General features: G+C 34.0%; 1 long non-coding RNA gene across 3 annotated transcripts in view; it reads right to left on the reverse strand.

Annotated features, from left to right (window-relative positions):
- Positions 1-3,992: 3,992 nt before the first annotated feature.
- Positions 3,993-24,018, reverse strand: part of LOC107027284 — a 31,002-nt gene continuing 10,976 nt past the window's right edge. The window contains exons 1-3 of one of the 3 annotated variants that reach the window (XR_001457752.2): positions 6,506-6,801; positions 5,363-5,439; positions 3,993-4,686 (exon numbers count right to left, since the gene is read on the reverse strand). This is a non-coding gene — a long non-coding RNA (uncharacterized LOC107027284). Of the gene's footprint in view, positions 4,687-5,362; positions 5,440-6,505; positions 6,802-19,651; positions 19,710-24,018 lie in introns of those variants that run through there. The other 2 variants (XR_003579800.1, XR_003579801.1) reach the window with 2 other exon arrangements.

The raw sequence follows: 24,018 nt of genomic DNA on the forward strand, positions 1-24,018 counted from the left end.
TATATATATATATATATATATATATATATAGAGAGAGAGAGAGAGAGAGAGAGACCAGAACTAATAGAATTTCAAAAAGAGAATAATTAATTAATAGAAAATAAAGTATTAAAATTTATCAATTAAGTAAGTCGAATCAAGTCATATAATCATATAAGAGTGTACATACATTGAAAATAACGATCAAATATGTATGAGGATGAGTTGTGGTTGAACGAATGAAATCCTGACAAAACATACTTGCACTTTAGTAAACATTACTTGAGGATGTTAATTGTATAACCACTACCCATTCTCGTACATATATGATCGTCCTTCCCAATTTTCAAAAACTCTTATATGATCATATCATTTGTTTAAGCTCATTTAGTTGCGTAAAATTTTATTAATATATATTTTTATTAATTAATTATTTTCTTTTTTGAAATATGCTAGTAAGAGTTATAAACTCATACGGTATATTATCGATAAATCGTGTAGTTTAGATATACAGTTAATTCAGTTGATGGTCCTCAATATAATATAATTTATGTTGTTATTTACATTTTTGTTATATACTAATATTTTGTTTATCATTGCACCAATCAACATATTCCTTACAAATGCTGGAATGTTAATCTGTATGTTCCATTATCTACCAGCCACATGATAAATAATTGATTATATTTATGGTGTACGATTAACAAAATTTAATTATTCACTTTTGCAACGGTAATAAGTACAAATCAAATTACATTCAANTACGAAGGCAACCTTTATTTTAATTTCCTCATTTTATTGACTTGAGTTTTATTCAATTTTAAATAACTACAATGTCTCAAACATTCAATATTAGATAACTAAAATACAATTTAAATATCCACTTTTATGTTTGTTCGAATCAGTCTTCTTCTTCAAACAACTCTATGCTAGTCCAATCAACTCTTTTCCTAATGGATAAATTTCGAAGAAATTTCGATCAAGTACTTTTTTTATTTGGTTTGAATATTCTTTTCCCGTCGAATTCCGTGTCAGCAACACCGAGGGTACAAACTAAACTAAAATGCACTTCAACTTTTGCTCCTTTCTCAATTGACTTCATTTTATCAAAGCTTATCAACCTTTCAATAGTGATGTTCTTGTTCTTGATCACCTTGGAATAAAAGAATTCACAATATTGAAGGATTTTTCTCCTTTTTTATTCTTAGCACATCGCAACAACATATAAGAGTCCGAAGCCTAAAGGGTACAAAATATTAACAAAAATTCCAAAACGGTATATAAAATTTTATATTAACCAAAACGGCAAAATCGCAGCATCAACAGCGATTTACTCCACTGAAAAAAGCAAAATCACTGCAGAGGCAGCGATTTTGCAAAATGTGATTTTTTTTACAAATGAAATCGCTACCTAGGAAGCGATTTTAAATAATTTTTTTTTAAAATCGCTGCCTAGGCAGCGGTTTATAATTTTTTAATTTTTTTTAAAAAAAAAATAAAGAAAAGGCAGCGATTTTCAAAAGAATTTTTTTTGAAAATGTGGAAGTCGCTGCCCAGGCAGCGATTTCCAAAAAAAAAATTTTTTTTTAAAAATTTTAAATCACTGCCTAGGCAATGATTTAAAAAAAAATTATAAAATTTTTAAATCGCTGCCTACGCAGCGATTTTACAATTTTTTTTTAAAAAATATGTAAATCGATCAGCGATTTTATAAAAATTTTAAATCGCTGCCTAAGCAGCGATTTTATAATTTTTTTAAAAAAATATGTAAATCGCTCAGCGATTTTTAAAATTTTTTTAATCAAATTACGGACTTTTACAAACTTGCAAATGCTACAACCTACAATTACAAACTAAAACTAAAATCAAATAGTCCAACAAAGCTAAAACTAAAACTAAAACTAAAATCAAAAGCTACAATTGTGAATCCTTACATTGGTCTTTAGATTTTTACTAAACAATAAAGCTAGTAAAGCGGCCAAGTGTGAAGTGGATAGAGTACTAATAATTTGATATAATTATAGTGTCTAGTTATGTATTAAATTATTAATATTTAATTATTAGGGAGCGTAAAATAGTAAATTATTACCGTCTTATTGGGTTATCGGTTTACCCAATAATCCAATAGTAAAATCCGATACCGAACCAATAACCCAATAACTTTTTTTTAAAATCCATTAAAAACTCAATAACCCAATTATCCAAACAATAACCCAATAACATTTTTTTCGATTCGATTTATCGATCGATTCTATTTTTGCACATCCATAATTCGAACTATTAAATTGTCTTTTATTTAGTTACAAGGATTAAAGTATATTAAGCAAGAATTGAAGGGTTGTTTTTTTATGTGACTGTTATTTAACTCTATTTTTTATGATGAAAGAGTGAAAGAGGCTCCTTTTTTTTAGCACTACGATTAAAATATTTGCTTATTAATGCACTTTTGACTCTAGATCTCAACAATTAAGGAATATGACTATTGTTTAACATCATAAGATGTTTAATTTATTTATTTTTAAATATAATAAATAAATAATTCTAAGTAGAATATTAGAAAACATATAAAATTGTTACTTGACTTAAAATAAATATTTGCGTTCAGTAGTGAAGACAATTTGTTGTGATGATGGTGGTGATGAGTGATGTCTGTGGCTAGTGATGACACTGGTGATCATAGTTGTGGTGGTGAAGGTGTTCAGTGTTATAGTGACAACATGACAGAGTCAGTCGATAGTAATGGTAATAATTAAGTTAATTAATTTTAATATTTGGCAGTGTTAATATGATGATGATGATTGCTGAAGAATGTGTGGTGATTGACGGTAATATTAATGGTAATTGACAGTAGTGCCGAGAAGTATGCATGTCGTAAGTAATAAGGATTAACCACAGTGATGGAGAATAATGAAAATTTAATATAAAGGAAATAACGTCATAACTACTTAAAAGGAAATTGTCCAAATTTGTTTCAGTAAAATTAACAAAGTTTGTCCTACTTGGGATTTTTGGCTATTTTAACTCTTGAAACTATTTTGGTCAACGACGATAAATTATTAAAAAAGGAATTTTCAACTTTTTGAGACTTTTTGACGTATTAATAAAGGAAAAAAGGAAAACTTTTTTGAATCTTTTTTTTTTTGAAAATTCAAAAGTATTTGAAAATTATGTGTCCAAATGTATTATGCGTTGATTCCTTAAATTCTATTCTAAGAAAGGCAAGGAAGCAATTAACTACTCCTATAAAAGCCTCAATTGAGAACCTCATAAACCAATTGTTCAAATCACTAGTATTCAGACTCAAACGTCTTAAAATACTATGTTAGTGTTAAAGTGTATAGCTATGACTTTCTTCGGAAAAGCAATGTTGGTTATGTTGATGATGACGATGGCTGCTTCAGGATCCACCATGGCCACTGTATATCAAGTTGGTGATTCTTCAGGTGAACTTTCAACTATAATTATAATGAATGGATTTTTTTCAAGCAATTTGAAGCTGGTGATACCCTAGTATGATCTTTGTCATAGTTTTGGCTCCCTCAGTTTTAGATACTTTATCTTGTATTATTAGTCTTTTCATAAATAACGTTTATTTAATGAGACTCTTTACTATTTTACATTATTAGGAAATTAGTTTAGAACAATAAAAAGGTAATAGTAAAAATTAGCGTCTTAAGTATGTATTATATCTCAATAATTCACTTAATATGAACTGGATTTGAAAGAAAGGGAATTTGAAATATATATGTAGTGCTAAAAGTATGTAAAACTTTAAATAACATCATGTTTTCACATATTATGTAGAAGTATAGGCTAGTTAGTTTAAATGTCCAATTTTCCATATTATATCCTCAATTAAGATACACACATAATCAAAATAGTTCTTTATTGAGCTTTGATTTTGATACATTAATTGTTACAACCAAATTTTTAAACGACAACACATTTATTAGTTGAGAAACAAAGTAAGAATTTTAAGCTTATAGATTTTTAAAATCTAAAATATCGAGCCATTGGGATCAAAATAATTGAGTTATGCATATCTTTATGAAATTTTCAATTACGATCCACAATTACACAACGTGATACAAGTTGACATGAACGACTACAAATCATGCACAACTAATAATCCAGTAGCCACCTTCAACTTTCGCAGTGATTCAATTACACTAGGCACTCCTGATGGAGACTACTTCTTGTGTGACATTTCTGGTCATTGTGCATCTGGACTCAAATTGCACATCAAAGTCAGTGCAACTACAACAACACAACTCCTGTAACTCCTCCTTCTCCACCTATGTCACGATCCAAAACGAGTCATGAGTGGCACCCACACTATTCTCCTAAGTGGGCGAATCAAGGAATCTAAACCCCAACATATATTAATACTTCAACTACGAATAACAATAAAAATGCGGAAGCTCAAAACTTGTCAAGTAACTAATCAAATCAATCTTTAAAGTCTATTACACATTATCCCCAAAACCTGAAAGTCAACACATCAAGGACATCTGTTCTAAATTATCAAGTCTTAAAGTATTGAAAATACCGAAATAAGTGATTCAGATGGTTTATGTCCGAAATTTAAGAACATCGTGACATAAATGAGAGAATACAGCACGAGCTAGAAATAATAGCTCACCCTGAACTTTGATGTGCTGGAGACTGGCTAGAGCTGAGGGTGAGTCGAAGTCGATCATACACTTGCTGCACTCCACAAAAGAACAATGAAGAAAATACAAGTAGAGATCAATACAAGGAACACGTACTGGTAGGTATCATCGGTCAACCCAAAATAGAAACCAATATATATTGAATAATAATATAAAATCAACTACAATACTTAGCAGGTGGCAAGCAAGAAACAACATGGACCAGTGACAACAACACCATAATAGATACACAATCAATTATAATATCAAGCACACATATAAGGACTCATGCCTCCACACCTTCATTTGGAAAATGGGTTCTTTGAGATTGAGTATATTAAGTTAATTCAAGATTCTTTTCCTCTAATGCTATCGTGTCAGAACGTGAACAATCCAATCCCATATATCGTGTCGGAACGTTACACTCCGATCTCATAATACCGTCTCGGAACGTGACACTCCGATCCAATAATACTGTGTCGGAACGTGACACTCCGATTTAATTATCTCATTACTTTATACTATCAATCCTTCTTTATTCAAGGCGTCATTTTGATAGAGAAGATTAAGATTAAAATTTAACGGTCTTAGAATTTTAGGCCAACCATAAACCACATAACCAAGATATACAACCACACAATCAAGTACATAGGAAACTTCACAATATCACTCAATACATATCAATTGCTATTGAGAGTTTATCTATCAAATAGAAATAAACCATAACCTACCTCCACTGAAGAACCAAAGTAAAGAGACTACTTCTTCAATGCTTTTGCTTTCCTCAATGCTGCCGAACCTTTCCAATCTATCAATTATATATGCATATTTTGTAAGTTAACAAGCCTATAACCACTCATATTATTCTATGTCTAGTCTAGACCCAATAACTCCCTAATTCTATCATCAATTTCCTAAAGTTCAAATTCAAAGGTAAGTCTTAATTCCTCCCATTAGCATAACTTTAATATAGTTCATATAATGTACTACACCTTATATTTAATCACCTATCACAATATGTTAAAACTTATTTTATAATATGATAATGAAGTAAAATCATAATGGTAAACCTAGTTGTTTGGTAAACCTAGGCGTACTAAAAACATGGAAAGACTAACATCTTTCTAATTAATGCCTTAAACTATACCATTACTCAATATAATGATCAGCCATAATTAGGCATAAGAACCAATAAGAATCGTTGCTCTTAAATTTAGAAAATCACCAAAGTTTCATAAATTTAGACCTTTAACATTGCAATTCTAATTTCATTCTTCTTTCTCAATTATAATAACACCTTAATAATATCATAGGATTGCTAATCATCGCATTTTTGTAGCCAACCATAATTAAATTAATGTCCATTAAAGTTTTCCCTACATTCATTTAATCAACCCCACGTCCCCAACATTCATTCAATTGAAAACCATTTCTTCCCGACTAACATATAATATTAGTTTTTAACACTTACATTTTTATCAAATTTCACAAGAACAAAGGCCGGGAGAGATTGTACTTGATGGATTTTACAAGCCTTTTGATTGTCACCGCCCTATTATCTCTTTTCTTTTACAGATTCTCTATTACCCTAATATTATATAACTAATTATAAATAGTGGTAAAAGTTATCCACTATTAGTTTTAATATTATTTTCTTTAACCACCAACTAAATAAATTATTAAAATTACCCCACTAATTTCATAATTATTATTATGAATAATCCAAGACACTTATAGAATCTATCGAAAAATATTTTATCAAAGAAAAAGCTCTAGCACTCAAAATGATAAAAAAATGGTCGTTACATTAGATATCAATTTACCCATCATTCATCCTCGAACGCTCAAAAGAAAGTGAGAGTAAGGAGAGGTACCTGAATTGGTAAAAAGGTGTGGATATCTTTTATGCAAATCGGCCTCACTCTACCAAGTGGGCTCTTCAACTGGTCGATTCTTCCATTGAACCTTGATAGATGCAATCTCTTTTGACCTCAACTTGCGTACCTCCCTATCTAGAATAGCTACAGGCTCCCTTTCATAAGTTAGATTCTCATCAAGCAGAACTGAATCCCAACGAATAATGTAGTTTCCATCACCATGGTATTTTTTCAGCATAGACACATGAAATACCGGGTGCACTCCTGACAACCCTGAAGGTAAGGCCAATTCATAGGCCACCTCCCCACACGCCTCAAAACATCAAATGGACCAATATATGTCTGACTAAGCTTACCTCTCTTACCAAACCGCATCACACCCTTCATGGGTGATACCTTTAGCAAGACTTGTTCACCCTCCATAAAATTCAAGTCCCTAACCTTCCGATCTGCATACTCCTTCTTTCTACTCTGAGCTGCTAAGAGCTTCTCCTGAATGAATTTCACTTTCTCTAACGATTCCCTCAAAAGATCGGTACCCCAAGATCTCTCCTCAAATGCATCAAACCAACAAACGGGAGACCTACATCTCCTCCCATACAATGTCTTAAATGGGGCCGTATTAATACTCGAGTGATAGCTATTGTTGTATGAGAACTCTGCTAAGTGTAAGAATTTATCCCACTGACCACCAAAATCTACCACACACGTATGAAGCATATCCTCCAGCACTTGAATTGTTCGCTCAGACTTCCCATCGGTCTGAAGGCGAAAGGCATTACTAAGGTCTAATCTAGTACCTAATTCAACATGTAAAGTCCTCCAAAACATAGAAGTAAATTGTGTACATTTATCTGATATGATGGAAAGTGAAACTCCATGCAATAGAACAATCTCAGAGATATATATTTTGGCTAACTATTCTGCATTGTAAGTCATCTTGACCGGAATGAAGTGGGCAGACTTAGTTAACCTGTCAACAATTACCCAAATAAAATCAAACTTACCCAATCTCTTTGGAAGACCAACCACGAAATCCATTGCAATTCTTTCCCACTTCAATTCAGGAATTGGCATCCTCTAATGTGTCCCTCCAGGCCTCTGATGTTCATACTTTACCTGCTGACAATTCGGACATTGTGCAACAAAATCATTAATATCATGCTTCAATTCTAATCCACCAATAATGTTGTCTCGGATCACGATACATCTTGATTGCACCAGGATGTATAGAAAACCTCAAACTATGCGCCTCTAAAAGAATAGTATGAATCAAATCATCAACACGGAGCACACATACTCACCTCTTAATTCTTAAGACACCTTTCTCATCAATCACAACCTCTTTAGCCTCTCCTCGTAATACCATATCTCAAATTCGACTCAGTTTTTCAACAACAAACTACTTTTCCTTAATCTTGTCAAGAAAAGAAGATCTTGCCTCCACAAAAGCCAAAAATCCTCCTTTCTCAAGTACTTTCAGCCTCATAAAGTCATTAGCCAGAGTCTGAACCTCTCTAGTCAATGGGCGTCTAGAAACCTATAAGTGGGCTAAACTACCCATGCTCCCTGCTTTTCAACTTAAGGCATCTGCCACAACATTAGCTTTTCCAAGGTGATATAAAATAGTACTATCATAGTCTTTCAATAACTCCATCCACCCCCTCTGCCTCAAATTTAAATCTTTTTGAGTAAATACGTAGTGTAAACTGCGATGATCTGTATAAACTTCACACTTGACCCCATATAGATAATGCCTCCACTAGTTTAATGCAAATATAACTACAGCCAACTCCAAATCATGGGTTGGATAGTTACGGTCATGCACTTTCAATTGCCTTGAAGCATAAGCAATTACATTTCTCTCCTGCATTAGCACTGCACCCAAACCAAAATAAGATGCATCACAATAAACAAAAAAACTCTTACCTTTCACTGGCAAGGAAAGAATCGGTGCAGTAGTCAACAAGGTCTTGAGTTTCAGGAAGCTTTCTTCACATTCGTCCGACAATACAAATGGAACATTCTGCTTAGTAAAATTTGTCAGCTGGGAAGCAATAAAAGAGAATCCCTTGATGAATCGGCGGTAGTAGCTTGCTAAACCAACAAAGTTCCTTACCTCTGAAACATTAGTAGGCCTTACTCAACTCTTCACTGCTTCAATATTAGAAGGATCCACCATTACTCCATCCTTAGAAATCACGTGCCCCAAGAAGGACACTGAATCGCCCAAAACTCACACATGGAGAATTTGGCATAAATCCTTTTCTCCCTTAATAACCCCAATATGATTCTCAAATGCTCCTCATGTTCTTTGAGTATATCAGTATATCATCAATAAATACAATAACAAAAAGGTCTAGATTTGGCTTAAAAATTCCGTTCATCAGGCTCATGAAAGCAGGAGGGGCATTCGTAAGCCCAAAAGACATTACTAAGAATTCATTATGACCATACCTGGTTTGAAAAGCAGTCTTTGGCACATCTGTTGCCCGTATTTTCAATTGATGATAACCGGACCTCAAATCAATTTTAGAGAAGACACAAACACCTTGTAACTGATCGAACAAATCATCAATGCGAGGAATGGGATATTTGTTCTTAATAGTCACCTTATTCAGCTGCCTGTATCTATACAAATCAGAAAAATGTCATCCTTCTTCTTCACAAATAAAACCGTCAATACAAAAATTAATATCTCTATCTGGTGGCATACCAGGCAAGTCTGCAGGAAACACATCCAGAAACTCACGGACTATCAAAACAGACTCAATCGAAGGCACTTTGGAAGTATCATCCCTGAGATGTTCCAAGAAAGCTAAACAACCCTTAGTCACTAACCTTTTAGCACGAAGAAAAGATATAATACGAATTGGGGTGGAAATATAGTCACCCTCCCACATAGCGAATCTGTCCGGGGCTTGGCCAAGGTCACAGTCTTAGCATTACAATCTAAGATAGTAAAATTTGGAGAAAGTCAAGTAATACCCAGAATTACATCAAAATCAACCATCTTTAGAATAATTAAATTTACATAAGTATTGCTCCCCATAAAAGTCACAAGGCACGACCTAGACACTTTCTAAACTATCACAGATTTACCCATAAGATTAGAGACACGAATAGACATGTCAACAAAATCACAATGTAAATCAATACCAATAGCGAATAAGGAAGATACATATGAAAATGTGGACCCAAGATCAAACAATACAGAAACCATGGAATCACAGACCAGAAAAGTACATGCGATAACAGCACCAGATGTCCTGCCTCTAACCTTCAAGGGAAAGCATAACAATGGGCCCTATAACCTGTGTGTCCATTTCCCCTGCCTGGTTGAGCTCCAGTAGTTCCAACCTGCCCGCTACCCCGGCTGAACTAGTGACCACCATTACCCTGGCCACCACGTCCTTCAGAATGACGTCTCTACCATGACCACATCTACCTCTAATTATTAGGGATCTGTAACTCTACTTTGGACAATATTTCCTAATATGTCCAGTCTCTCCACATCCATAACAAGTCTTGGAGTCAAGTGTAGGTATATGTGAAGAGGAAGAAGTCTGGGATAACCTCCAAACTCAAAAAAAGGATGACTGGTCTGCGACGGACCCTCAACTGAAGCCTACAGTGAATATTGAATAAGACGGGTTGGATAACCCCCTGAACTCTGCCCTCTAGATTAAGAGCCACTAAACTCACCTCCCTTACGGACTTCTTAAATGTTGTCACCTTGGTGAAGTCATCCGGCTTCACCCCCTCTACCTATATCAAAAAATCAACCACTTCCTAAAAAGATTTTGCAGAAGCAGCTATCTGGAATCTACAAATTTGACCTCAACCCTATCACAAAGCGGTGAATCCGCTCTTGTAGACTGAATCAAAGCTGAGTGGCATACCTGGATAGTGCACAAAATTTGGCCTCATAAGTGGCAACAGACATCCTTCCTTGCTCTAGGTTCAAGAACTCATCTCTCTTCCTATCCCTCAAAGTCCGGGGTATATACTTCTCCATGAACAAGCTAGAAAATGATGCCCAAGTCTTAGGTGGTGCTTTTGCAGGTCGACACTCAACATAATACCATCAACATATTTTTGGCATCCCCCTAAAACTGGTAGGTCACAAAGTGAACACCGATTCGTTCCATTATGTCCATCTTATGTAAAAACTCATGACAATCAACCAGGAAATCATAAGCATATTCAGATTCAGTAACCTTGAAGACTGGAGGTTTAAACTTTAGGAACTTAATAAAAATATCATGCTGATCACTGGTCATTATAGGCCATGTAGTCAATCGAGGAAACGTGCCTGTTTCCAAGGATGCATCCATGCGGGGCGCCACAACAGCTGCATATTGTATTCCCTGAACCTGAGGTGTTGGTGCAGAAAACACTGGGGTGTCTGACCCTGATCATATAACCCGCTAAGATAAGTGAGAAACTGATTAATTATCTCTGGAGTAGGCTGGGGTGGTACTTCCTTCTCCTGAATCTGCTCATCTTCCCTTTCATCATCCTTTCTCACTAACTCTTCAGTCAGTGGAGGAGTCACCGCTATATCCCTAGGTGGACCAGGTGCTTGTACTCTGCCTCTAGTGGTCCTTCTCCCACAACCTCTACCATGGCCACTCGTCACTGCTCCCCTCGAGCTGCAGCCCCAATGGTTAGCTCAGGAGCACCCTGTCTTGTTGGTGTTGGTGTTGGTGTTGGTATAGTTGTTGCTCTAGTTCTGACCATTTGTGAAATAAAGGGAAGAAGGTCAGATATCCATTTATATCACCTATATACCAATTGGATCAAGATAATAGCACGAAAGAAAGAAAAATATGAGTTTTCCTAAAGTCATATAGCCTCTCGAAGAAAAGTAAAGGTGTTCCAGTACCGTTCTGCAAGACTCTACTAGACCTGTCCTTATGTTATGAGATCATCTAGCCTAATGCCATGATACCAAGTTTGCCATGACCCTAAATGAGTCATGAGTGGCACCCCTACTTAACCTCCTAAGTATGCGAACCAAGGAATCTAAACCCCAACATATATCAATACTTCAACTACGAGTAAGAATAAAAATGCGGAAGCTCAAAACTTGTCCAGTAACTAATCAAATCGATCTTTAAAGTCTATTACACGTTATCCCCAAAACCTAAAGTCATCACATCAAGGACATCTGTTCTAAATTACCAAGTCTAAAAGTATTGAATATATCAAAATAAGTAAATCAGATGGTCCATGTCCGAAATTTAAGTTAATCATGACATAAATGAGAGAATCCAATACGAGCTAGAAATAATAGATCACCCTGAACTCTGATGTGCTAGAAACTGGCTAGAGCTGAGGGCGAGTCGAAGTCGATGGTACACTTGTTGCACTCCACAAAAGAACAACGAAGAAAATACAAGTATGGGTCAGTACGTGCCTACTTGTATTTACTTCGTTGTTTTTTTGTGGAGTGCAGCAAGTGTACCATCGACTTTGACTCGCCCTCAGCTTTATCCAGTCTCCAGCACATCAGATTTCAGGGTGAGCTCTTATTTCTAGCTCGTACTGGATTCTCTCATTTATGTCATGATGTCCTTAAATTTCGGACATGGATCATCTGATTTATTTATTTTGGTATTTTCAATACTTTTAGACTTAGTAATTTAGAACAGATGTCCTTGATGTGATGACTTTTAGGTTTTGGGGATAACGTATAATAAACTTTAAAGATCCATTTGATTAGTTACTCGACAAGTTTTGAGCTTCCACATTTTTATTGTTATTCATAGTTGAAGTATTGATATATGTTGGGGTTTATATTCCTTGGTTCTCCCACTTAGGAGGTTAAGTGTGCGTGCCACTCATGACTTGTTTTGGGTTGTCCACCTACTCCTACGATGACGAATAATCGTTATCATGATCATTTTCCTTCAACGAATCACTCTTCTGCAAGCACTACTCCTTAAGCATTCAACAACATGTTATTTACAATATTGTTTCTTCTACATATAGTTTAGACATTACACTGCAAGGTTTCATATAGTTTTTTTTGTCCATTTGATTTGGAAGTTTTAGATAGATATTTAGTATTGATTTTTTGTTAGTGGTTGTTCTACCAATTTATCAAAGATAATTTTAGAGTATGATTTATCGTTAATAATATTATGTTTTTATGTATTTTGTAAGCTCCATTAATCGAGATTCATAAGTTGCTAACTTGTAGAGAAAGAAAAGGATAGAAGAGAGAAGAAATGAAGAGAAGATTACTTTTACATTGAATTTTCTTAGCTTACTATTACATTCATGTAGTTGACTATTTATAGTCCAACTTATACACATTCAGTTATCAACCTAACTATGTACAACTGTACATTCTCTAACAAACTAACTGATTCACACTATATGGCTTGTACATTGAACTTCATTGATCAACACTCCCCCTCAAGCTTATGGTTGAAACACATCCTTCATTACAAGCTGGCTCACTAACATATTGTGTTGTACCTTTCCTAGACTTTTAGTGAGCACATCTGCAAGTTGGTCTTTAGTATTAATATGCTCTGTTTTCAACATCCCTTGACATATTTTTTCTCTAACAAAGTGACAATCAATGTCAAAATGTTTTGTTCTTTCATGAAAGATGGGATTGGCAGCAATTTGAATAGCTGTCTTACTATTACATATCATTCTCACAGGTAAGTTTATCTTGACACCTAACTCTTTGTATAGTCCTACCAACCAGATTATTTCAGCTGCACATGCAGCCATACTTCTGAACTCTGCTTCTGCTGAACTCCTTGACACAGTCTCTTGCTTCTTTGACTTCTAAGAGACAAGACCTTTTCCAAACTTTTTTGCATATCCTGTAACTGATCTTCTAGTCTCCATACATGCTCCACATTCAGAATCACAGTAGGCTGTCAGTTTATTTGTTGTTGGCATTAACAAGCCTAAACCAGGTGCCTCTTTAACATATCTCACCACTCTTAAAGTTGCCTCCATGTGTGATATTTTTAGAAAATGCATGAATTGACTTAATACTTGTACAGAGAATGCAAGATCAGGTCTAGTCATGGTAATGTACAAAAGTTTCCCTACCAGTCTTTGGTATTTTGTAATGTCGGTAAGAATTGTCTCACCTTCAGGAATTGCATTATTGATATGTTCATCATACTGTACAGAAGTGAGTTTCTGATTCATCTCAAGAGGTGTGCAGGATGGCTTTGCTCCCCCTAGCCCATATTTAGAAATTAGCTCTAATGCATATTTTCTTTGAGACATGAGTATGCCTTTGTCGGACCTCACTCAATTCCCAGAAAAAACTTTAGTTCACCTAGGTCCTTCATCTTTAACTTCTTTTGAATATCCTATTTGGTGTCACACAAGAGTTTCTGATTGCTTCCAGTAACTATAAGATCATCCACATACACTAGTACTGTCACTGTGTCATAGCCAACCAACTTTGTGAATATAGAGTAATAGTGACTATGTTTGAACCCCATATCTACAATGCTTCTATTAGCTTCATGTTTCATTGCCTTGGTGCCTGCTTGAGTCCATATAATGACTTGTAAAGTTTGCGGACCTTCTGAGTCTCCCCTTGTCTAGCAAAACCACTAGGAATAATCATGTAAACCTCTTATAGTAGATCACCATTGAGGAAAGCATTATGGACATCCATCTGATAGATGTACCACCCTCTAGAAGCTGCAAGAGCAACCACTGACCTGACTGTAACCATCTTATCCAAAGGACTAAAGGTTTCACCAAAATCAATGCCTTTTTTCTAACTAAAACCGTTTGCCACCAACCGTGCTTTATATCTTTCTATTTCCCCTGAGAAGAGATACTTGATTTTATAAATCCATAGACAACCAATGGGTTTTTTACCAGGGGGAAGATCAACTATGTTTCACGTCTTATTACTTTCTAAATCTTCTATTTCCAGTTCCATAGCTTTTACCCATGTAGGGTCAGAAACAACTTCATGAAAGGATGCAGGTTCACATACAGCTGAGTAAGCCTTCAACATCTGGTTGTAAGCTTGTGACAAATGAGAGTAAGAAAGCTGATTAGTAATAGAGTAGGCACATGCATTGTCTTTAGATGTAGTGACAAAGTCCTGCAACCATATGGGGGGTTTACTCTGCCTAGTTGATCTCCTAGATGGCTCAACTGCAGTAGACACATCTGGAGTCGGCTCTGTATGAATGGATAGAGCTGGTACAACTGAGTTTGTGGTGGAGGGTAAAGTGACAGACGGCTCACCTAGACTTTCAACATCAGGGAAAACTGCTTCTAAGACTGGAAATATGGGATTAGAAGATGCTTTGAGATCTTTAAATGGATATAGATGTGATGAAAAACTACATGTCTGCTCACAAAAAATGAGTGAGCATGAACATCATACAAAATATACCCTTTTTGAGTTGAAGAATAGCCCATGAAGACAGAAGGAATTGCTTTAGAGGCAAACTTATCTAAGACTTTGGGACACGCAGCATAACAATAAACACCCAAAAACTTTGAGGTGAGATAGGAGGGAGGGTGAAGATAAGTTTTTCAAATGAGGACTTGAAACCAAGGACTTTGGAAGGAAGCCTATTCAGAATATAAACAGCAGTAGACACACATTCACCCCAAAACTTGAGTGGAATACAGGCTTGGAACCTCATAGCTCTAGCAACATTTAGTAAGGTCCTATGTTTTCTCTCAGCCACCCCATTTTGTTGTGGGGTGTATACACAAGTAGTTTGATGAACAATACCAAGATCACACACTAAATTTTTAACCACATGACTAAGACACTCACAGCCATTATCTGTCCTTAAGACTTTAACTTTAGTAAAGAACACATTTTCAACCTGTGTGAGAAATTATTTGAAAACAACAACAGTGTCAGCCTTAGATGCAATCAGAAAAACCCATGTGTATCTGCTGTAATCATCTACAATAGTCACAAAAAATCTTTTTCCATTATGAGTGGGTACTCTGTATGGTCCCCAGATATCACAATGTAGCAACTCAAAAGCAGATCTGGACATAGTAGTGCTTACAGAAAAAGGAAGTTTTGTGTGCTTTGCTAAAGGACACATTGTAAAGTGAGTGTGATCCTTGTTTTGTAACAAACTAAGAAACTCATGTCGTTTTATTACATCAATAGGTGCATGACCTAACCTCCGATGTCATACATCAATAGTTTCAGAATTAGACATAGACTTTGACATAGATTCATCACTAGCAAGTCTTCTACTACTAGTATTGACCAACTTTTTTGGAGCTTGATGTGGTCCTTGATGTGATTCTCTTTGTAGTATGTAAAGCCCATGATCCTTCTAACCAATCCCCTTCAGCTGACCAGTAGAGAGATCCTGGAGGATACAAAAATTAGGAAAGAAGCCTACCATGCTGTTGAGTTCCTTAGTCAGTTTAGAAACTGACAATAAATTTACTTTAAAGTCAGGTAAGAAGAGAACATTGGAGATAGTCTGATTAGTACAAATATTAGTTGTACCAATGTGAGACACTGAAACTGTATTTTCATTTGGCAAGTGTACTCTACTATCTGAGTTAGCAGGTGCTTCCATACATGTAGTTAGTATGTTAATTTGGGAGGTTATGTGATGCGTAGCTTCGGTATCTATTATCCATTCATTAACATCATAGGTACACAGAAAAGCTGAAAAAGAATACCTGCACCTACAAAAGCCACTCTTGCATGAGGAGAAGATGCAGTTTCACCACCAGGCCTGGATAATAGTTGCAGGATCTGTTGATACTGGTCCTAAGTGTAAAGAGCTCCAATTTGTTGAATTTTAGTTGAGTGAGCTCCTGATTCAAGACTTTGAGACATTTCAAGTTGATTAGCAAAGCTTCCTAAAGATTGACCTTTTCTTTTAGACTTAAAATCTGTTGGATATCCAACTATCTTGTAACACTGATCTTTGGTATGACCTCTGCAGCCACAATGATCACATTGCACCATTGGTCTCCTTCCTTTGTAAGTTCCAGATGTGCTAGCACCACTAGTAGAACCTCTATTTGTCATTGATGAACTTCCCTTCAAGGATCCAAATCCATGGGTATACGTAGTACCTCTGTGACTGTACAAGGCTGTGCCATCAATTGCACCATTTCTTGAATAATTGAAGCAGAGGAAACCAAATTCCTTTGACTCTCTTGATCCATAAGAAGAGTATATGATTTATTTACTGTAGGAATTGCATTCATCATAAGAATTTGGCTTTGGGGAGGAGAATAGGACTCATTCAAACCCATTAAGAACTGTAACAACCTTTGGTACTCACAATGTTCTCCAAATTTCCTTGACTCTGGATAGGGATATGAAGGACAGGGCGTGAGTGCATCATACTCATCCCAGAGATCTCTTAATTTCGAGAAGTAGTCAGCAACTGACATTGTTCCTTGTGAGAGAGTGTTGATCTCCCTGTTAAGATGAAAGATCCTAGATCCATTAACAGTGTCGAACCGCTCTTTCAAATCCAATCATACTTTTCGAGCATCAGAAGCATACACAACAGAAGTCAGCAATCCAGGTCGAACTGCATTCATGATCCAGGATAACACCACAGCATTGCATTTCTCCCATTGATCATGCAACACTGGTTCGAACAGAGATTTACGGAAACGACCATCGACAAACCCTAACTTGCTTCGACCTACAAGTCCAATCCTAAAGGATCAACTCCATAGTGCATAGTTCTCAGATCCAGTTAATTGGAGAGAGATGAGTGAGCTACCTGGAGTGTCTGTATGTTGTAGAAAGAGTGGGTGATTATGATCAATCGTTGGAAAAACGACCATGGATGGAGCACTGTCACTTGTAACAGTTGTAGCAGCTGGAATTGCCATTTGAATGAACAGAGAAATACTTCAATTTGTCTTTGACGCTGCCTTGTGATTCACCTAAAAAACACTGGTGAGATCTGAGCACCTAATGACGGAATTTGTGTGTGGAATGAGCCTATGATCTTGGGATCTGATACCATATAAACTCCATTAATGGAGATTCATAAGTTGCTAACTTGTAGAGAAAGAAAAGGATTATAGAGAGAAGAAATGAAGAGAAGATTACTTTTACATTGAATTCGCTTAGCTGACTATTACATTCATGTAGCTGATTATTTATAGTTCAGCTTATACACATTCAGTTATCAACCTAACTATGTACAGTTGTACATTCTCTAACAAACTAACGGATTCACACCATATGGCTTGTACATTGAACTTCATTGATCGAACATATTTAATTACCTACTTAAGAGATCTGCATTACTTCTTTAACTGATTGGCTAACATATATAATGTCAAGTAGGGGTGCTCAAATCAGTGTTTTAGAAAGTGAGAGTGAGAGGATGCGTTCTACAATATGGGATATACACGTTATTAGTTTTTTAATTTACACTTTAACAAATTAACATAATAATACAAAAAATGTAGAAAGTATATTAAAGCTTCACAAAATTCATAGATAACAAATTATCTAGATGATAATCTTACAAGCATAACAATGCATAGTATTAAATTCGTCATGAGATACAAATCAACTATATCGTCTTAATTTTCAAAAAATTGAAAATCACAATATTATCAAACTATGCATTTTACTCCCTTAAAGTTGATCATTAAATATTATTAACTAGAACAATAATTTAAAATATATATCACTCTTTCATAAATAAATATAACATTGCTTTCAAATAACAAAATAATGAAAGTTTGATTAGGTTTAACTTTTGTATACATAGGCTTCTCTTATGCTACATAGGAAAATCTGTTAAAAATAATTGGAAAAGAAAATACAGAAAAGGATAGTCATTTTCTTAATTATAATCTGTAAGCTGCTATTTTATCTCATTTCCTCGTATAAAACTTGTACAAAGAAATAGTAATGTTAAAAAGCTCAAAGAAATCTAGGAAAATAAGATTGTTTTGTGAAGAATATTTAGGTATAACGTGCTATAGTGGAGTTAGAATTTTCATTAAAAGAATTCAAAATATAAAGAAAATTAAAAGAAATTAAACATTTATTATATATATGTAGAAATGCTACTAAACGATAGAACCAAAAAATAGATTATTCCGAGAAAACAAAAGAATAAGGGCCCGTTTGGATGGGCTTAATAAAAGCAGCTTTAAAAAAGTACTTTTGAAAGTGCTGAAACTTATTTTTAAAATAAGCAGTTATGCGTTTGGATAAAAGTGCTGAAGTTGCTATGCCAAACGTGAAAAGGGAAAAATGAAAGAAAGAGATGTTAGGGTTATGTGGGTAATTTGGAGATTGTATAAGAATATTAAGGGCAAAAGATAAAAATGTGGTCAACTTAAAACAGCTTATAAGCTAAAAAAGAAAAAGCACCCCTACCCCAGCTTTTAACTTTTGGCTTAAAATAAGTTTTTTTTTAACTTAAAATAAGTTATTTTGAGTATTGCCAAACAGCTAAATAAGTCAAAAACCAGCTTTTAAGTCAGTTTGATCAGCTTTTAAGCTGAGCCAAACAGGCTCTAAATCTAGAAGATGGATATAGATGTAATACTTAATTATATTTACTATATTTTCCCTTGTGTAGATATAGCTAATACATAGGTATGTTGATTTTTCTTATTTCTTTGTAATTGTACAGTGTTGCATGGAGATTAATAAAATATTTTTTTTCACCAAAGAAGTATGAGTGACTCTTTGCCTCTTGTAATTGATACTAGAAGTATGAGTGACTCTTTACCACTTGTAATTAATAAAATATTTTTTGTCTCAATTATGTGATATCATAAAACTTAAGAAGTTATCGAAATTTTTATATGATTTTAAAAATATTTTAAATTATTAATTATTGTAACTTATTGTACTTTTAATTAAAGGGTCAAAGATACTCTTAAACTATGCGAAATAGCTCATATTTACCATTAAATTATATTTCGTCTCAAAACTATCCTTCCTGTTAAACTATTGGGTCAAAAGTACCCTTCATATTTACGGAAGTAGAAAAAAGATTTACTAACATACAATTACGAATATTCACTTTGAAACTCAACCCCGAAGAAAGTTATGAAACCACAGCCACGGAATGAGGAGAAAGTTATGAAATCTTAAATATCATGCTTTGAAATCGTAAATATAATAAAATAAGAAAAAATTACCAATTTACAACCACGAATATTCACTTTGAAACTCAGCCACGAAAAAACCTGTGCAACCCTAGCCACGAAATGAGGGAGAAGGGGTTGAGTCGAAACTGGAAAATAATGAAATAAGGAGGGGTGGGGAGTAATTAGCAGGGGCGGACCTACAGTTGTATATAAACCCACTTTCATTGAAAAATAACACCGTATGTATATGTATATTGAATCAGTTTTTAAAATTTTATATCTATATATTAACTTTTGACCCCATTAACACAAGTCTGAAATTTAGTCAAATGGTTGAGGGGTTTCAGTTTCTCCAAGCCAACCCAGGATTGAATTCCTGTTTGCACATTTTATTTTTAATTCTTTTTTTTATATATAAAACGTCCACACAGACTTTTGTCCTCTATCTAGGTAACTTTTGTCCTTTTAGTTACTTAGGAACTATAAAAAGTAGAACAACTTTTTACTTTTACATTTAAAAGTTCAATTGTCATCAATTTTTGTCCTTTTTGTTTTTATTTTTTGTATTTAAAAAAACTCAACCAAAAAAGTATTAATTCCTATTATTCTCAATTCTAAAAATCTTTTTTTCTTCTTCTTTGTTGAACACTTCCATGAGCCTCTCTTACTTTTCATCCCCAAAATTTTGAGCATATTTTTTTTGAAGAAAAGAGACTCTTTTGTCTCTCAAATCTCGCATCAATAGGCAATATCCATCAAGTATGTTTTTCGCTCTTGACTCTAGTCTTTATATATACATATGTTTATTGTGGTTATTTTTTATTTTTTCAACTAAAAAATCCCTTATCATTCTAAAATCAACGAAAAATTATAAATAATATTAGGTATATTTCTACGTATTCGATTCTAAAATTAAGGTTGTGATAATTTTATTGAATATTTTGTTTTTATTTGTTAAATGTTCAATGAAGAGAAGTCATTCATAATATTCTTTTTATCTTATTAGTTTATTTTGAAGACTAGTTTTTTGTCCACCTTGTTATTTACTGTCTCATTTATAAGTTAATGTATTTTTTTTCAAATGTATTAACATTGTTTAGTATAGTCTGATATGTACATTGTTAGCCTCATAAAAGCGTCTTGTCTAAATTGTAGTCCTTAGTTTTATTGATCTAACTTGAGGAGAATGCTTTCGACATAATAACGTCAAGTTAATAAGATGTTATGGCAATTTATTAAAGTTAAGCAATGCAAATTACAAGATCATTTAATTCAAATTTCATTTATTTAACAATGCTTTACTTAGTTACTTTCTAATTAGAATTTTAATTTGTTAATATAGGTTGAATATCAAATGAAGAGATTTTTCTCCCCTATATCCTCCAAGTTGCTACAACCAATGCAAGTTCATCTGCTTAAAATGTTCTTCGGGTGGAAGAAAACTTGAACCAATTAGAAGAAACTCATCATTCTGCTAAAATATCGAAACAAGGAGTAGATTTCGATTCTTTACCGGCAGATCCAAAGAAAAGAATATCCAGTCGAAACTATCATGCGGATGAACATGATGAGATTAGACAGACATATATCCAAAGAGGTCCTCATCAACCTCGAATTCACGATTTTCCTTAAAGCGATATTTATGGATTAAAACGTATTTTTAATTGCAAATGATTTTAAAACTATCATGATTGGTTGGAGTATAGTGTGACTGAAGATGCAACTTATTGTTTGTGTTGTTATTTATTTCAAGATGAAAGCATTCATCAAGGTGGAGGTGAAGCATTTTCAAGTATAGGGTTCAGGAGTTGGAACAAAAAGAAAAGATTAGATACACATATTGGCAAGTCAAAGAGTGCTCACAATCCGGCAAAGAAGAAGTGTGAAGATCTAATGCGACAAGAACAATCAATTCAAGCCGCATTTGTTAAGCTATCCAATCAAACCAAGCTTGAGCACAAAATTCGCTGGAAGGCTTCAATTGAAGTGGTGAGACTTCTCTTGAATCAAGGATTGATATTTCGTGGACATCGTGAAGATAAATAATCACTAAATAAAGGCAACGTTTCTTGAAATTCTTTCATAGTATGCGAAGCGGTATGATAAAATTGGTGAACTTGTGTTGAAAAAGGCTCCAAAAAATGAGCAGATGACTTCTAATAAAATTCAAAAAGATATTGTCACTGCATGTAAGCTTGAAACAATTAAAGTTATTATGGAGGATCTAAACGGTGACCATTTTTCATTGTTAGTTATGAATCTTGTGATATATCAAGTAAGGAGCAAATGACAATTGTTTTGCGCTATACTGATAGAAAGGGGTCTGTGGTGGAACGGTTCATATGAATTATTCATGTTCATGATACTAGTGCTTTATGTATGAAAGAAGTTATTGCTAACTATCTTGTGCAACATTATTTGAGTTTATTTTTTATTTGGGGGCAACGAGCTAGCAACATGCAAGGGCGTTTAAGTGGCCTTAAATTTTGATTCAACAAGAAAGTAAATCAGCTCATGCAATTCATTGTTTTGCTCACCAACTTCAGTTAACTCTTGTTGGGGTATCTAAAAAATATCTACAAGTTGGAGAACTTGTATTGTTGATTTCTAATGTGTTAAATTTAGTGGGAGGTTCTTTTAAATGTATGGATGAACTTCGAGAATTTCAAGCTAAAAAAGTTCAAGTGACACTTGATATGGGTGAGGTTGAAAGTGGTAAGAGATTGAATCAGGGACTTGGTTTTGCTAGAGCTGTGTCAATACTCGGTGGTGTTCACAATATAAATCTTTTAAGAACTTCATTAGTATGTTTGGCTCTATTAATGATATTCTTGATACTATTGGTGTTGATTTTGAATCTGTTAAAGAAAAAGCTAAGGTAATCAGATATTTTAAAGTTTGTCAAACTTTTGAGATTGCTTTCATATTGCATTTAATGAGAGATATTTTAGCGATCACAAATGAGCTTAATGAGTCTTTACGAAAGAAAGAACAAGATATTGTAAATGTCGTTTTACTTGTTAAAGTGGTGAAGAAACGATTGCAAGATTTAAGAAATGAAGGATGGGATTCACTTGTCGAGATTGTGTCTGCATTTTGTTTCAAGTATGATATTTTGATACCTAATTTTGATGAGTTCTACGTTAATTTTGGAAGATCTCGACGTAAAGTTGTTGAGTATACTATTTCAAATCACTATTGTGTGAAAGTATTTTTTAAGATTATTGATTGGCAGCTTCAAGAACTCAATGATCTTTTAATGATGTTAGAATAGATTTGCTTATTGGAGTTGCTTGCTTAAATCCAGTTGACTCACTTTCTAATTTTGACATCAAAAACATATAGGGAATGGCTGAATTATAGCATGATGACTATGGTAATAATGTAATGATTACTCTTAGAAATCAGCTAAAGACTTATATAGTTGATGTCTGTAATGTTGATAAAAGATTCTCCAACTTAAAAGGACTTGGCGATCTTTCTGAAATGCTAGTTAAGGTAAAGCAGTATTTAAATTATCCTTTCGTGTTTCGCCTTATAAAATTTGCATTGCTCCTGTCGTTTGCTACTGCTACAGTTGAAAGTGCTTTTTCGGCAATGAAGTTGATCAAAACTGAATTGCGAAATCGAATGGATGATAATTTCATGAGTAGCTGTATGGTGTCTTATGTAGCAAAAAGAATAATTAATACTATTTCTTATGAGAGTATTATGAATAGGTTTTAAGAAATGAAAACTCGTAGAATAGAATTGTAATGATATATATTTTAATTAATCAAAAATTGTTTTATTTGCATTTTTACTTATTTATTTTTTATATCTTGAACTCACTTCGTAAAAATCCTGGGTCCGCCACTGTAATTAGGATTTATGGATTTAGTCCATGACAGTGAAATCCTATTGGCATGTGATGTGGAATTCACATGGTATTTAACAACTTCCTTTAACAATAAGGGTACTTGTAACCCAATAGTTTGAGAGGAAAGATAGTTTGAGCCGAAATATAGTTTAAGGTTAATATGAGTTATTTCGAATAATTTAAGAGTATTTTTTACCCTTTTCCGTTTAGTCTATGTGACATTGGAATCCTATTTACGTGTAATATGGCACCCACATGACATTTAACAACTTACGCTAATAAGAATGACACTTTTGACCCAATAGTTTGACGAAAATGGTAGGTTTGAGCCGAAATATAGTTTAAGGGTAAATATGATCTATTACAGATAATTTAAGGGTACTTTTTACACTTTTCAGTTTTTACAATAATATATATTATTCTCCATGTTTCAATTGTGGCATATTTAAGATTTTAAAAGTTAAACTTTTTTTATGTCTTCTAAATATACTAAACTGTTAATTGTTGTTATTTATAGTACCTTTTTAATGTAATTTTCAGATAATATATGTATGACTTG

Source organism: Solanum pennellii, chromosome 8 (assembly GCF_001406875.1).
Source record: "Solanum pennellii chromosome 8, SPENNV200".
Taxonomy (NCBI): Eukaryota; Viridiplantae; Streptophyta; class Magnoliopsida; order Solanales; family Solanaceae; genus Solanum; species Solanum pennellii.